The sequence below is a fragment of the Brachypodium distachyon genome, chromosome 2, assembly GCF_000005505.3.
Source record: "Brachypodium distachyon strain Bd21 chromosome 2, Brachypodium_distachyon_v3.0, whole genome shotgun sequence".
Classification (NCBI taxonomy): Eukaryota; Viridiplantae; Streptophyta; class Magnoliopsida; order Poales; family Poaceae; genus Brachypodium; species Brachypodium distachyon.
In genome coordinates, this window is record NC_016132.3 from 33,278,356 (window position 1) to 33,292,890 (window position 14,535).

Genomic DNA, 14,535 nt, shown 5'->3' on the forward strand with positions numbered 1-14,535 from the left:
GTTATGAAAGGCAACAACATGTTATGTACATTACCTATGAAAGGCCTGCAACCATTCAGGAATCATTCTTTCTGTGCATTTAACATAATGAAAAGTCCATGAAATCTTGGGTTTCTGGCAGGGGCAGGTTGGAGAATAGTACATACAATTGCTCTGCTTCCTGGATTAGTGTCCATGACAGTCTAGAGATAATCTCTTATCCTCCTGTACTGTCCCTTGTGATCACCAATAACCTCCTTCCAAGCTTTTGCCCTTGCCCTATAAGCCATGATCTTGTTTACATCTACACCATGCTTCCTCATTGTGTCATCTATCATTGACTGAATCTTGTACTCTGGATCAGTCCTAACATCCTCAGCATATGCATTTGCTAGCCATGTGCTACTGATCCTGGAGCTTTCTTGTGTTATGCCACATGTATGTGGGATTGTGATTTGCCTAATGCAATGTGTCTTCTCTCTTTTGATAATAGATGAAACCATATAAAATGGACATGACCCATCTGATTTGCAGCACACAATGATCCTCTCTTTGTCATTCCTCAGATATGTGAAGTCTCTTCTGTTCACAATGTGATAGTTCCTCAGTGCTTCCCTGAACTGATATACATTTTTGAAACACATAAGGTGCTACAATTGTTCATGTGGCTGTGGCTTCTTTGGGTTTTACCGGACCCTAGATCTTTGTGGTCCAGCTCTACTCTTTCTAAATGGCTTCACCTCAGCTCTTGGCACAGCACGGTCATCATCACTTGAATCTGCCAAGTCAGCACAATCATCACTGTCTTGGGCACTCAGATATTCTTCATCATCACTAGTTCTCTTGGATGCCTTAACCAGAAATTTCTTGTTCCTCTCCTTTGCTGCCTTCAGCTTCACTGCATAATTCTTCTTCTTCTTCTTGGGAACATTATGTTCCATGGCTTCATCTGGGTTCACTGTCTCTGCTGGAGCCTTTGGAACATCATTCTCTTCCTCCTCAGCACTTGAATCAGCCAAGTCTTCTGCTGAATCCCAATCTGAATCTAAATCAGAAATAGAGAGTTGTTCCATAAATAGATCCTCCACATCGGTATCTCCTTCACAATGATCACCTTCCTCCTGTGGGCACTCTTCTTCTTCACTGTCATCTGATTCATTTGCTTCTACTTCCACAACAGCTTTCCCTTTCCCCTTATCTGGTTCAGCCTGCATTGCTGCTTTCCCTTTCCCCTTATCTGGTTCAGCCTGCATTGTTGCTTTCCATTTCCCCTTTTCTGCTTCTGGCTTCTTTGCTGCTTTCCCTACCCCCCCCCCCTCGGAAATTGTGACCATATTGGCTTGAAAGGCACATCATGATGTTGCAAAATCCTTATTGTCTTCTGCCTCTTGGGAGGTAACTCATTGTAAAACTCAGCAAATGTCTTAGAAGGAGAATATGTCACATCTGCAATGCGTTTACACAGCACATACAAAACTAACACCCTGTCCTGGCTAAACTTGTTCAATATATCACCCATCTGCTCCTGGCTACTAAGCATACACCTACCTGTAATTCCAACCCCTGGTTCCTTCTCATAGTACAAGTAATCATCACAAGCAAAACCCAGCTGCAACCATCAGATCAACCAAATTCTGATATGTCAAATAAAACCTCCCAACTGTCCTCTGTACCCTCTGTTTCCCTTCTGAATGCAAGCTGACCACCCAAAGCTGGTCCTCCAAACTAAAAGTGCGTTGCAATTAAGTTAACACCCTTACAAATGCCAAAAATATCTACATTTTACCACATCCCACAGTCCACGCAAAAAACCCCAAATTTCACGAACCCTACTCCACTCGGTACAAATCTGACACCTCGAGTACAAAATAACACTACTTCTTCGCGACCGTAACCAAAATCCGACCGAAATCCATCAAGGAACTACATCGATCATCGCAAATTTCAAAGGGGCGAAAACCTAGGGTTCCAGGCCGGGGGGAGGAGAGGGGGGAAAAGCTAGGGTTTCTGCAAAATAGGAGGAGCAAATGGTCGCGGAGACTTACTCGAGTCCAGCCAACGGGTCCGTCCAATCCATCCTCAGCGCCGTCGGAATCGCCTCCGCCTTGCCCCGGCTCCTCCCCGTCCATCGCTCTCGAACTAGCTAGCGCTGTTGTTTGACCGTTCAGACAGGACTCGGGACTGAAGGGGCTCGTTAACGGGTCGGGTCGGGCGGAAACCTGTTAAAAGCTGACCTGGCACCTTACATGTGGCCCCATCCAGTCAGTTATACTGTCAAATGCTATAACCCGTGAGATTTGGGCAAACTAATAGTAATTACCCCTAGAGTAGTGGCAAAGTGAAGCAAGTGGTGGCTCCCTGAAACCCTTGCCCCTAGAGTAGTGGTTTTGTGAAATTTACTCTTTAATCTTTAATCGTACCAAAAATCACATGAACTTTGTGAGATACTGTCGAATATTTTCTCACGAGATATTTCATTTACAACTCGTTTGGCATCCATCATTTGGGCCTAAAATTTCGGATTTCAATTTGAATTACAGAAACCAACTTGTTTGGTTGGCATGGAATTGCCCACAAGAATTCAATCTTAAATTACATGGAATCACAATATAACTAACCTTAGTTTCTCTCTAAAGGCCATTATTTCTCTGGAATTGTCTCACACTCTACAAATACATATGGCAGACAAACATGATTTTGAACGGTAATTCAAATTCAGCGAAACAAAATTCTATTAAAATTTGGATTTTTTTTAAATTTCAACAAATGAAATGACAGCTCGTTTAGCACCCATCATTTGGGTATAGAATTGTAGAATTCATTTTGAATTCCAAAAAACAACTTGTTTGGTCGGCACGGAATTAGCCACAGGAATTCAATCTCAAATTTCATGGAATCACACTATAACTAGCCTCAATTCCTCTCTAAAAGCCATCATTTATCTAGAATTGTCTCTCACTCTTCAATTCCATGTGGTAGACAAACATGATTTTTCAACCCGAAATTGAAATTTAACCAAATGAAATCTTATCATATCAAAAATTAAATTTCATTTCATTTTGATCAAATGAAATGAATTCTTGGTTGCCAAACGAGCCGTGAACTGTGAAGGATGGATGCTAGACGAGCCGGCCGCATCGTCGGTCTCAAGTTTCATCAGCCTCGTAGACACACTATTCGAGCACGTGTGTGGTGAGGTCGACGTGGGTACGTGCCTACTGGGTATCTCTGAAAAAATATTTGCACTTTGATTCTGTGATCACTATATAGTTTATTTTAAGATATACTTTCTCTGTTTCTAAATACTTGTCGCTATTTTAGTGCAAATTTACACTAAAACAGCGACAAATATTTAGAAACGAAGTTAGTATTTGACAATCAAATATAAATTAACATGGGCACACCATTCATGGCTGCTCATTTGCCAAGTGACCGTATATACTGGCCCAATGCAGAGAGAGAGCGACAAGACATGAGAGGATGCATGGATACGGGGATAAGATAAGCTGAGCACTAGCACGGCTGCTTCAGTTAATTATCATCTGTTTAATCCCTTAACCTTAGGGAAACATGGCCTGATTAGTTAATAAGAAATCTTAGTGTTTCTTAATTACCATATTTGTTGGATGGAACATGTCATGCAAATATAATCTTACTAGTATATTGCTAATGCTAGTAGTTGGTTTTGTTCACGTGCAGTTAGTTTAGTGGCAAGTGTCGATAAAAGAACACTGAATCAAGACATGAATGGAGCATCTTCTAGGCTTTTTTTTTGTCACGTGTGATAACTTGCGTGAAAGTGCAGTTCAAAAGTAAAGCCATCCTTCACTTGATGGGAAGATTGAAAAATTGAGCTCATTTTTATATAATCTTGTAAAATTAGTTGGTTAGTGGTGGTGGTGGGTGTGTGTGTGTGTGGGGCTGCGGCGGCCACACAAACGAACAGAAAAGTAGGACAGAGACAGTGGGGTGCAAGGGAAGATGTACTGTATCTTTTTCCCCGCAAAAAGGTTCTTTTTGGGTGCAAGAATATTGGAGTATCATTTTTCCCTTCATAGAAGTGGCGGAAGTTTAGGGCCATGCACGAGGGAATACCACAAGAATCTACAATAGATTTCTTATTAAAAAAAGAACCTAGAAAGAGATTTTCCACGCTTGACAACAACAAGAAAAAAAAGAACAGAAAAATAATGCTCGGTGTGCCAATGCAAAACGAAAACATGTTTCATTGTAATGTTTTTTTTTGCTCCAAGATTACTAATACTAGCAACGAATCCTTCTCTAACCAGAATGGGAGAAATAGCAGAGACAAAAATAATACAGTGTAGTACTATGTAGTATCTTTTTGAACGGAGACAGAATATTTTGGAAGGGAACATGTCTCTCTTCTGTTCTCTCTCGCAAGGACAGCGAAAAGTCTCGAGCGAAATGATTGTATTCTCTTGGTGGTACTCCACTCCAGTAGTACAACGTAGGTAGTCTCTGGAGCGTACAGCCAGCCAGCCTGCCTGAGTAGTTCTTTCTTGTCAGGTTATTTTCTTTCACAAAGTCTTAACTTGACCAGGACCAAATCTTGGTTGCAGGCCAGGGCAGGCAGTAATAATGGCTATCTCTAGCCGTGCTGCCTTTTCCAGAGGTGTAAAGCAACGAGCGTACCACCGGCCGCCTGTTGACCATGGTGTAGAACAAGGCTCCAGATTCCATGCTTTCCTCCTGCAAGAGACGCCGGCGTGCAATTACTTGGAGAATTTTTAGTTTTCTTTGTTTCTGTTCGTGTAACCGTTTTGCCATTGTACTATACTACTATTCGTTCTGTCCAGGGTAGAACAATACGTTGGGTATTTATCGTAGGTGTAAAGTGGAAAAATTTGTGGGCTAAACTGGAAATGCAAGGATTGAAACAGAATGCAGTAAGAAATGTTGGATAGTACGGTTGGGAAACAAACAAAGAAAGGTAGTACCAATTGGTTGAGCCTTAGGCTACGCTGCAGGGACCGAGAGGTGGCAGGTGGTTGGGGTCGATTGTGAGGGAATTTATGTCAACTTATATGATGTTGGTGGCTTAATTGATCATGTGCTAATTGATATTCTCTTCGTTCAGATATATAAGGTGCACGCGTATTTCTATATCACCAATTGCAACAGAAAGAATATATTTGTGACATTTCATTCATATTTGAAAAATGTTTTTAAAGGATATATTTGTGACATATCCTCTCTCCGATCAGAATTACAATAATAATACAGGTCCACTAATCAACGCCGCCGCCGCCGTCTTGAGCCACTGCTCCTCCTCTTCCTCGTCGCACCGCTGCCGCTCTCCTCTTTCAAATGCAGCAGCACGCCGGATCCGGCGAGATCCAATGCTTGGACCAAAAGGAGATGACTTTTTCTAGTGGACGAACAGAGGAGAGCGTGGGGCTTAGAGAAGGTGGAGCGCAGCAGGAGCAAGGGGAAGTTATAGAGAGAGAGAGGGAGAAAAGAGGGGAGGAGAGGACTGCGGGTTGACCAGAAATAGGTTTGAGGTTTTTTTTCCTGCAAAATGACCGGGGCGACAACAATTTCAGATCGGAGGGAGTAACTCATACTATAATCTGTTAGTCAGATGCTCAAATTGGTGGTCTAGGAATATGCGTGGGTCTATATATGTAGTATTACAATGTGTTGCAACTTAATTGGATGAGAGGAGAAAATAGAGAACGTGCATAAGATGAGTTTAGATGCCACGTTTGAGTTTTGTAAAATTTAACCTTTGAAAAACTATTTGACCAATAGGATGTCTATAATAAAATTCTCTTGGATTTGCAAAACCTAGAAAACAAAATAACAGTGAAACCAATAGGATGTCTATAATAAAATTCTCTTGGAATACATAATTATCTTTGTACTGAATTAAACCCATCATGTTCTTTATTCCATATGATTCGAGTAAATAATTATTTTGATTAATCCATTTTGCGGAAGATTCATTGGTGGGAAGCAACACAAAGGTGTCGAAAAAGGCACCAGGTTTTCTGAAACACTACATTCGTTCCCGTTGTAGTTTTGTCCCAAGTCAAACTCTGAAACACTACATAGTTTTGTTCCAAGTCAAACTTCTTTAAAATTTGACCAAGTTTATATAGCAATATACTAGAGTAAATTTCGCAGAACTACAAGTTTTGAGACTTCTTCCTCACCGAACCACCAATTTTGCTAATTTGTCCGCAGAACCACAGGTTGCGTGTCTAATTGTCTCACATCACTCAGAGTAACGATTGAAGTGACTTTGATTGGGATTTTTTTACAAATGGGTCCCGCATGACGGGCGCCGCGTCTTTTTCATTGAACCCCTTGTCTTTTTCTTCATCCCCTCGTCTTTTTCTTGAACCTTGTCTAAGGACGATGAGCCTCCACTCATGGGAAAATGAACCCCTTGCCGAATCCCACAGTATAGCAGGCAACGACGCAGGTTTGGACGTTGGCATTCTCCGGACGACCCGTGCTCCTTGTGCTGCCGATGCGAGCGCGCGGGCGGGGCAGCTGGTCGGCGGTGCGAGCGCGCGGGGGTAGCCTCCAGGGCCGTCGTTGTCGCCTTCAGCTTGGACGACCCCACCGACGCCGGCGAGTACACTAGGGCCGGCGGCATCCTTCATGGCCGCTGGCGGCTTCTCCACGTCGCACCTCTGGAGGCGGCAGCGGAGCAGGTACCTGAAGCCCGAAAGGCGGCGCGACGAGAGCGTCGAGGAGGGCGATTGCGGCGAGTAAAACTGTCAAAATCGCTTGAATCGTTATTTTGGGTGGTGTGGGACAATTAGACGCACAACCGTTTGTTTCTGCGGACAAATTAGCAAAAGTGGTGACTCCGTGAGAAAGAATCCTCAAAACCTATGGTTTTATAACATTTACTCAATATACTAACATGTACCATATCAAACAAATAAAATATAAAGATATATATATATATATATATATATCATGACATATTTAATAAAACTAATATAGAGTTGTAGATTTTGATAAATTTATATATAAACTAGGTCAAAATTTAACAAGTTTGACTTGGAACAAAATTAGAACATCTTATATTTAGGAACAGAAAGAGTAGATAATATCAGGTTTTTGAAATGCAAATTTAAGTCTTCAAATTGCTTCTTCGATTCGGACTAACTGGCAAAATTAAATTATAGTTTCGCCACTGTTTCCGTTGGATGATATCTTTAAACCTTGTCGACGGCGAATAGACCGGCGAGCCCGCATCTCCTGGTTGACGGTTGAAGAATGACACCAAGAACACGAATAAAAGTCATCACCTGACCACTCACTGGGGATAACCAATAGAGAAGCAACACGAGTAGCATATTCTCGTCTAACTCAGAACCGACGAGAGTGCGTTTGGCTCGTCGTGACTGTACCACATTCACCATTTGTTTCACAATTTTATAAGACGAACAAGTATTTACTCGGCATGGTTCCCTGCCACAGAGCTCTCCTTTTGGTTCAGCTCCACGAGATCAACATCTATCACCAACTAAGGAGGAACGTGATAAAAATGCTTTTCAAGACGAACATGATGATATTATTTTCATGTAACGAAACATGAATATTTTCTTATATGTTAGCAGTGAAAGTTCTAAAGGTTTTACTGCATGCATCTTATGAAGTATTTAGGAAACTCACAAGACATGGATTATGCCATGTTAGGCTATACTTCCACAACAACGACCACATGGGCAGCATTTCGGCAAGGAACACGCCCCCTCTTCTTTCCGAAGACAAGATAAGGACAATAAGACGTTGCAGAATTCTGCAAGTGGCATCTTCACTCGATCAGAAATGAGAAATCTGGATTCCCAGTGCATGTCATTTCTGGGAGGAAAAAAGTGTTTGGGTGAAAGATAGGAAGCGCAAAAGTGAAAAGGCACCCCTTTTCAACCAAGTTCAACAAGGAAATTATACCGAGGGGACGTCGATGGAGATTGGAGATCACCACAATTTAGAGTTGACTCTTTGGATCAGTGCATGGTTTTCGTGCGCCTCACGCCGCGTCATGCCGGAAATAATAATAATTCCCGCTTGAGATAAATAACTTAATAATCTATACCAATATATTAAATTGGAGTTGGTGGTGAGAACTACAGACGTTGCCTGTACGTCCCTATCTCACCCAAAATCCCGATCTCTTAGTGGCCGCCCTCTCTATGCCTACTCATGTCCAAGTCAAACACAAACTCGTCCAAAATCCCGATCTCTCCAATACGAACTGCTCGAGCAATGGATCCGGATCCAAATCCCCGATCTCTTCCTCACCCAGCTTCCTCCTTGCACGCCCGCCCCGATCCGCCTCCTCCTCACACACAGCACTCCCCACGATCCACCTCATCGATCACCTGCGACGTGTTCTGCCCGCTCATCCCAGTCCTTCCCGTCGCCATACGGCACGTCACTCATGTGCTCCCGTGCTAATCCTGTCCTGATTGGACGCCGGCTCCTCCTCGATCGACGAGGTGATAGCGCGCCGGATCGAAGGTCACGGCGGCGCCGAATCTGAGAACCATGCAGAGAGGATGCCGAGAGCGAGGAGAGGGAGCGGCGTTGGGGATGCGACGCCGAGAGAGATAGAGATCGACAAGGGAGAGGAGAAGCGTCGGTGAGAAGATCAATGGTTGCAGTCGTGCAGGTGCACGGAGAGATCAATGGGAAACCAGCTCCAATTTATACCAGCGAAACCTACATGTAAATAACAAGGAAACATATTGAGAACTCATTCCTTCATCTTCTCAGCTTCTTTCACGTACTAATACACATTAGCTAACCACTACTAGATGTCACCTTTTAGCCGAGGGGAAAATTACTGTCGGCTATTTTGGATCACCGTCGGCTAACCATTAAACCGACGGTTTATCGTCGGCTATTCCCCGCCGGGTATGCGGCGTCAACCATTACCATGATAGCCGACGGTACAGTCGGGTATTGCATTTGCCTACGGTAATTATCCGACGGTTGACCACTCGGTCATATGACTCTGATAACCAACAGTGCCCCGTCAGATATGTATTGACCAATGGTTATTTCCTACCGTCGACATGCTTAATAGTCGACGGTATATTTCCCCGCTGAGGGTACACACACCCCGTCGGAGATACTTCTAGTTGAGAGACCATCTAGCACCTTCGGACTATAAGATAGCCGATGGTACTAAGTTCCAGTAGGCCTACCATATATCCCAGAGGTTTCGCACCGTCGGGGATTTCTTTTGTTGAGTGATGTTGGACAATGTGGAAATACAATATAATATGGAAATTTTGGCATTTCAAACAACCCTCTTACAATTGCACACGACACACGTGACAAACGACATATATTATATTTCACCCAATATTACACATGCCTAATGAGTTGCACAATAAAGATTCCGATAGTGCCAGGATGCAAAACAAAATAGTAACTGCGATAAAATGGCCCTATCTTTTTACAAAAGATAAATTGTCCACAAACATCAGATCTTCACTTTGCATGAGTACTCAATCATCATCTTAGTGATCACTTTGCTGATTTCCATAGTCTTCAGCACCCTCATCGCCATGATAATACTCATCTCCTTTGTCGCCATAGTACTCTCTTCCTCGTTGCCATACATATCGTGCTCATCATCATCCATACGAAGATCCTTGTCACCGGCTGTGGCTGCCTCCAATATTAGTTCCCAAGCCCTGAGAAATAAAGGATAATACAAGTTGTGAGAAAGACAAAGAATAATTTTCTGTAGTTGTAATATAAGCGATCTGCATGTTCAAGTCATGGTACTAGCATGCAAGATCATCTTACATGTTGGAAAAAGACCAATCAGCCAATGCCATAGCACCTACTGTACAAGAGCATCCACAAGTAATTATTTGATTATCGTAGTTCAAACGCCACTGCCAAATATAACAAAAAAATTATCTTTAGTTGGTAACTCTTTTTCAGTTTCTGGAACAAGCAAAATTGTTAGTGACTGAAGCAGCTAAACTCGAGCAACGTGACAGAAAAAGGTGTAGTATTTCAGTTTCAGAGTTACGGCTATGCAAAAGCTTTTAGTTTTCAGTTTCACACACAAGCAAAATGGTAATGGGTAGAAAGAAGTTATACTCGAGCAATATGACAAAGAAAAGGGAAGTATTTCAGTTTGAAATTACAGATGCAACAGGTTTTATTTTTCAGTTTCACAAAGAAGCTAAAATGGTGTTTTTTTATGCACGAAGAATTGCATTGCATGTCATGAACTGTGTGCCTATTTCCCTGATCTACATTTGAAAATGACTGAAATTTATGCATGAATAACTGCAGTGCATGACAGGAACTGTGTGCCTTCATTTTCCCTGATCTACATTTGAAAATGAATTCAAGACGGAATCTAACAACATATTTACATTTGGAAATGAATTCAAGAGGGAATCTGTACCTGATGTGTTTCAGTTTGAATCTGAAATGGTGAAATGTTTCATTTTTTTAGGCAGGTCGGAAGGGAAGACCATACCAAATTTTTATATAAAACAATGTGTACTTAAATAATACCTAGGTTCCCAAGGGAGGAGGGGGGCAACGAAGAACTGAAGAGCTAAAGTTAACTAGATAGTTACAGTTTCAGAAACCCCAGAGCCGAGAGGGCAATAATCTTGAACAATCATATTCTGATGACGAAGAACTTCTCGTTAATCCCCTGTTTAAGCAACAGCCAAGCAAAAAAAAATTGCATTTTAGAGGCACAGATCATTGCTGGATGGCTGCAGAAGCAAAATCTGAAACTCCTATAGTCCAAATACTATGTGCTACTCAGTTTTTCCTTCAAAGTTACAGCTACAGAAGCTTTTTAGTCTCCAGATATTTCAGTCTCAACGTTACTGATACAGAAGCTTTTATTTTTCAGTTTCAGATTCCAAATTACAGATAAAAGTGATATAGTCCAAATGCTATATGCTACTTCAGTTTTTCCTTCCAAGTTCTGTTTACTGACAAAAAAAAATATGGTACTAAAATAAATAGCGGCGAGCTTTTTGACTGTGTATATCTATATAGAAGTTTGGCTTCTAAGCTGATACAGTAATTTTATTTATGTTTCAGAATTCTTAAAGCTCCTGCAATCTATACATATATGTAGATGTACTTACCCCCCAAAAAAATTCAACAACCACGTATGCTGCTGTTCTTGCTCCTGCATGAGGGGGACACTTGTAGTCATCCCAAGAGGACACCGGTTTCTTATCATCATTAGGACCATTGGCTCTGGATAACACTTGCGTAGTAATGCACCTTCACTGTTGACGGATCACGAGCAGTGTACCGGTGCTTTTCCTATTGACTATTATGAATGGAGATTAAAGAAAGTTAGCATATGAATATTGCCCCAACAAGTAAAGCAACTAGCTAATACTTACGTGCCAATAGGAACCAGAAGAGATCGATCAATTTCCTCTAGCTTGTCACCAGCTCCGGTCTTAGTTCTAGGGGTTCTAGCCCTTTGTCGCGCACTTGAGCCAGATGATCCGTTGTTTCCTAAGGGGCAATAGGAGACCTGTTTGGCATAGTTATTGCAACAGGCCTATGATTCAAGTGACCAATCCTGTGTACATGGTGACAAAATGCATCTTTATTAGTAATATAACAGATCATTGTCCAATACATGCAAGGGGAAGAACAAACGAAATGGAACATTCTGTAACAACTATATTAGAAAGTACTGATTAAGAGACATGATATATTATTCAGTGCTAATTTCACTCTATATAACATATATACTTGTCGATAGAACCAGCCAAATTAAAGTTCTGAACTGCAATCATGGCTGATTACTAAAGATTTACTAGTTCTACACGGAGACAAATCAGCAAAGATTTTTGTCAAAAAAAATCAGCAAAGATCTACGAGTCCTAGACGGAGACAAATTAGCAAATCTGCTAGAACCAGCCAAATTAAAGTTATGAACTGCAATCATGGCTGACGGATGATCCTTCCCTAAGTACAATTCATCGTACAATCTACTACTGCACAAATAAATTGCAATCAAGAAACAATTATAAACAAGAAGACACGGAAGCACGAGCATATAACTCGATCAGCCTGTGAGAGAGGGAGGAGAAGGTTGTCCATCGCAAAGGAACTGCTGGACACCTGCGCGCCGTCAGAGCGGAAGCAGAGGAAGCAGAGGGATCGATTTGCGCCTGGGCATCCGTCGGAGAGCAACGTACATCGGTTTGGGAGGAGATCGAGGGTGGGTTTGTTTCAGAATTAGGGGACTGCAGCGGTTGAGGGCTCAAGGATATGGGCGAGCTGCTGCGCGCGGGTTAAATTTGGTGGCGCACCAAGAGTTAGCGCCAGATCGCGCCAAAAAAAAATGCCCGCGCCAAGTACTGAGACTCCACAAGCGTAAGTTATTGGTCAAACCCACGTATTGCCAAAAGGTGCATTATTTTTTCGAACCATCTTGTTTGTATTGTTTTTGCCCAAATTATTCTAAAAACATTAGTTTTGTAATTTTCATATTGAAACGCATATTCATTTAATTTAGGACATTACTACTTGATTAATTATCATGCACTTACAAGTTTCTCTCTTATCGTCCACTTTTTCAATTATATTTAATTTAACTCTTACTTATATGAAAGGACATTGCTACTTAATGATCAAGCACACACAGCCGCCTATAATTGATCTCAATCAACTTCATACAAGTATTCTGTGTTTCAATTATTACTAGGCAGCATTAAAAATTAAATATGTTTGACATCTTGGTCCAAGCAGTGCATACAGTTGGCAAGTGAGCTAGACTCAACCAGTGCAAGCAAAAGCTGTCAATAGAAATGATTTTAATTTTTCATGTTATCAGAGGCGGCTGCAACGACGCCCTTCTATAATACCACATACAAGATTTTCAGATATGTGTATTCAGCCTCAACAGCTATATGCTCAGTTCGTTTGAGGGCTTCTCTAGTAAGCTGTCCTCTCCCCAGATATCAGGAGAAGCCGCCTCTCAAAGTTGGCTTCTCTAGTCAATTTGGTGTGCAGCTTCTCTGTGAAGCTAGATGAGGGCAATTTCTTGGAGAAATTGGCTCTAGAAACTGAAAAGAACGCATATATATAGTTAGTACATAATTAATCGAGCGAAGGTTATCTTCCATGGTCAACTGACACATATCTTGTGCCCACACCTCCACAACGACAGAGAGATGAATGTCTCCATTGTGAGCTATCTTGATGGTTGAGTCCATCTGATCGATCGACTAATATGCGGACAGAAGGCCAGATATTTTTTTGGATTGCAAATTTCTTCTAAAAAACATTTATCAATTAGGTTATTTTCCCCTTGACACCGTGAAGCCATTGCCCACGAGACCACTCATCTCGACTAGGTATGACTAGATTATTTCATACATCATTGGCAAATTAAATAATGGCCGTGGGTCAAAGCACCGTCAAATAACCATGTAGCCGACGGTTGCAGTGAACCGTCGGCTATATGTACCGTCGGGGATGCTCGAAAATACCCGAGCGTGAAGTCAACGGTCGGCTATTACTATTCACCATCGGGTATTTATACTTATATCCGAGAGTTGATAATTGACCGTCGGTCATTGTTACTTATAGCCGAGAGTTTTTATGAACCGTCAACAATGTATAGTCACCGTCGGCTATGTAATGCTAATAATTGTGGGTGGAAGACAAACCGTTGGTTATTACTATTGACCGTAAGCTATTACATTAATAATCGACCGTTGTTTTTTCCCTGTCGCGTATGTCATATCACCGTCGGTTATTTATTGTCATACTCGACAGATCCTATAGAACCGTCGCCAATTAGTTACACTGTCGGATATTACTGTATTAGCCGACGGTCCGTTGGATATTAAAAATCACCGTCGGCAAAAAGGGGATATCTAGTAGTGAACCAAAAGTAGGATCATGTCAATGGTGCTGTTTCAATATTAAGCAGCATTGTTTCAAAGTTCAAATCTGGCATATCATGTCATCAAATGAAATCTTGTATATGAAAGCAACAGGATCATATCCTGACACTGTGTATAGTTACTTAAGAAAATGTATATGCAGCATCTACATCCATGTTTCACTGAACGAAACTGAGAAAACCTTCAGAGCGCTTGCTTTTAACTGCCCTTATCAAGTAGAAGAGATATATGTACATATGGAGAGAGACGATGGACAACTTAAAATAAAAAAGCTATGTGTTTAATTGTTTTGAATAACTTCAGGGAAATAAAACCTCCTTATCACGGCTAACAGTATATATTGAACAAATGATGCTTTCCTTGCTCAAAAAGGTATAAATACCATTTTGCAGTCCATCTATGTAGCCTAAGTGGATGAATTTGTTTTGCAAATTTAGTTAATGCCATCAAAATACTATACAATACAGGTGGCCGGTGAGGCACCATGAATAAAGCCTACTAACCAAATGGGGAATTGAACGATCAGCCATTCTTATGTATCACTGGGAAGCATGATAAGTTATGTGTCAATATTTTACCTCGACACCGCTGAATAAATTCTTTCATTTAGTTAGATCAAAAGAATTGTTCTCTA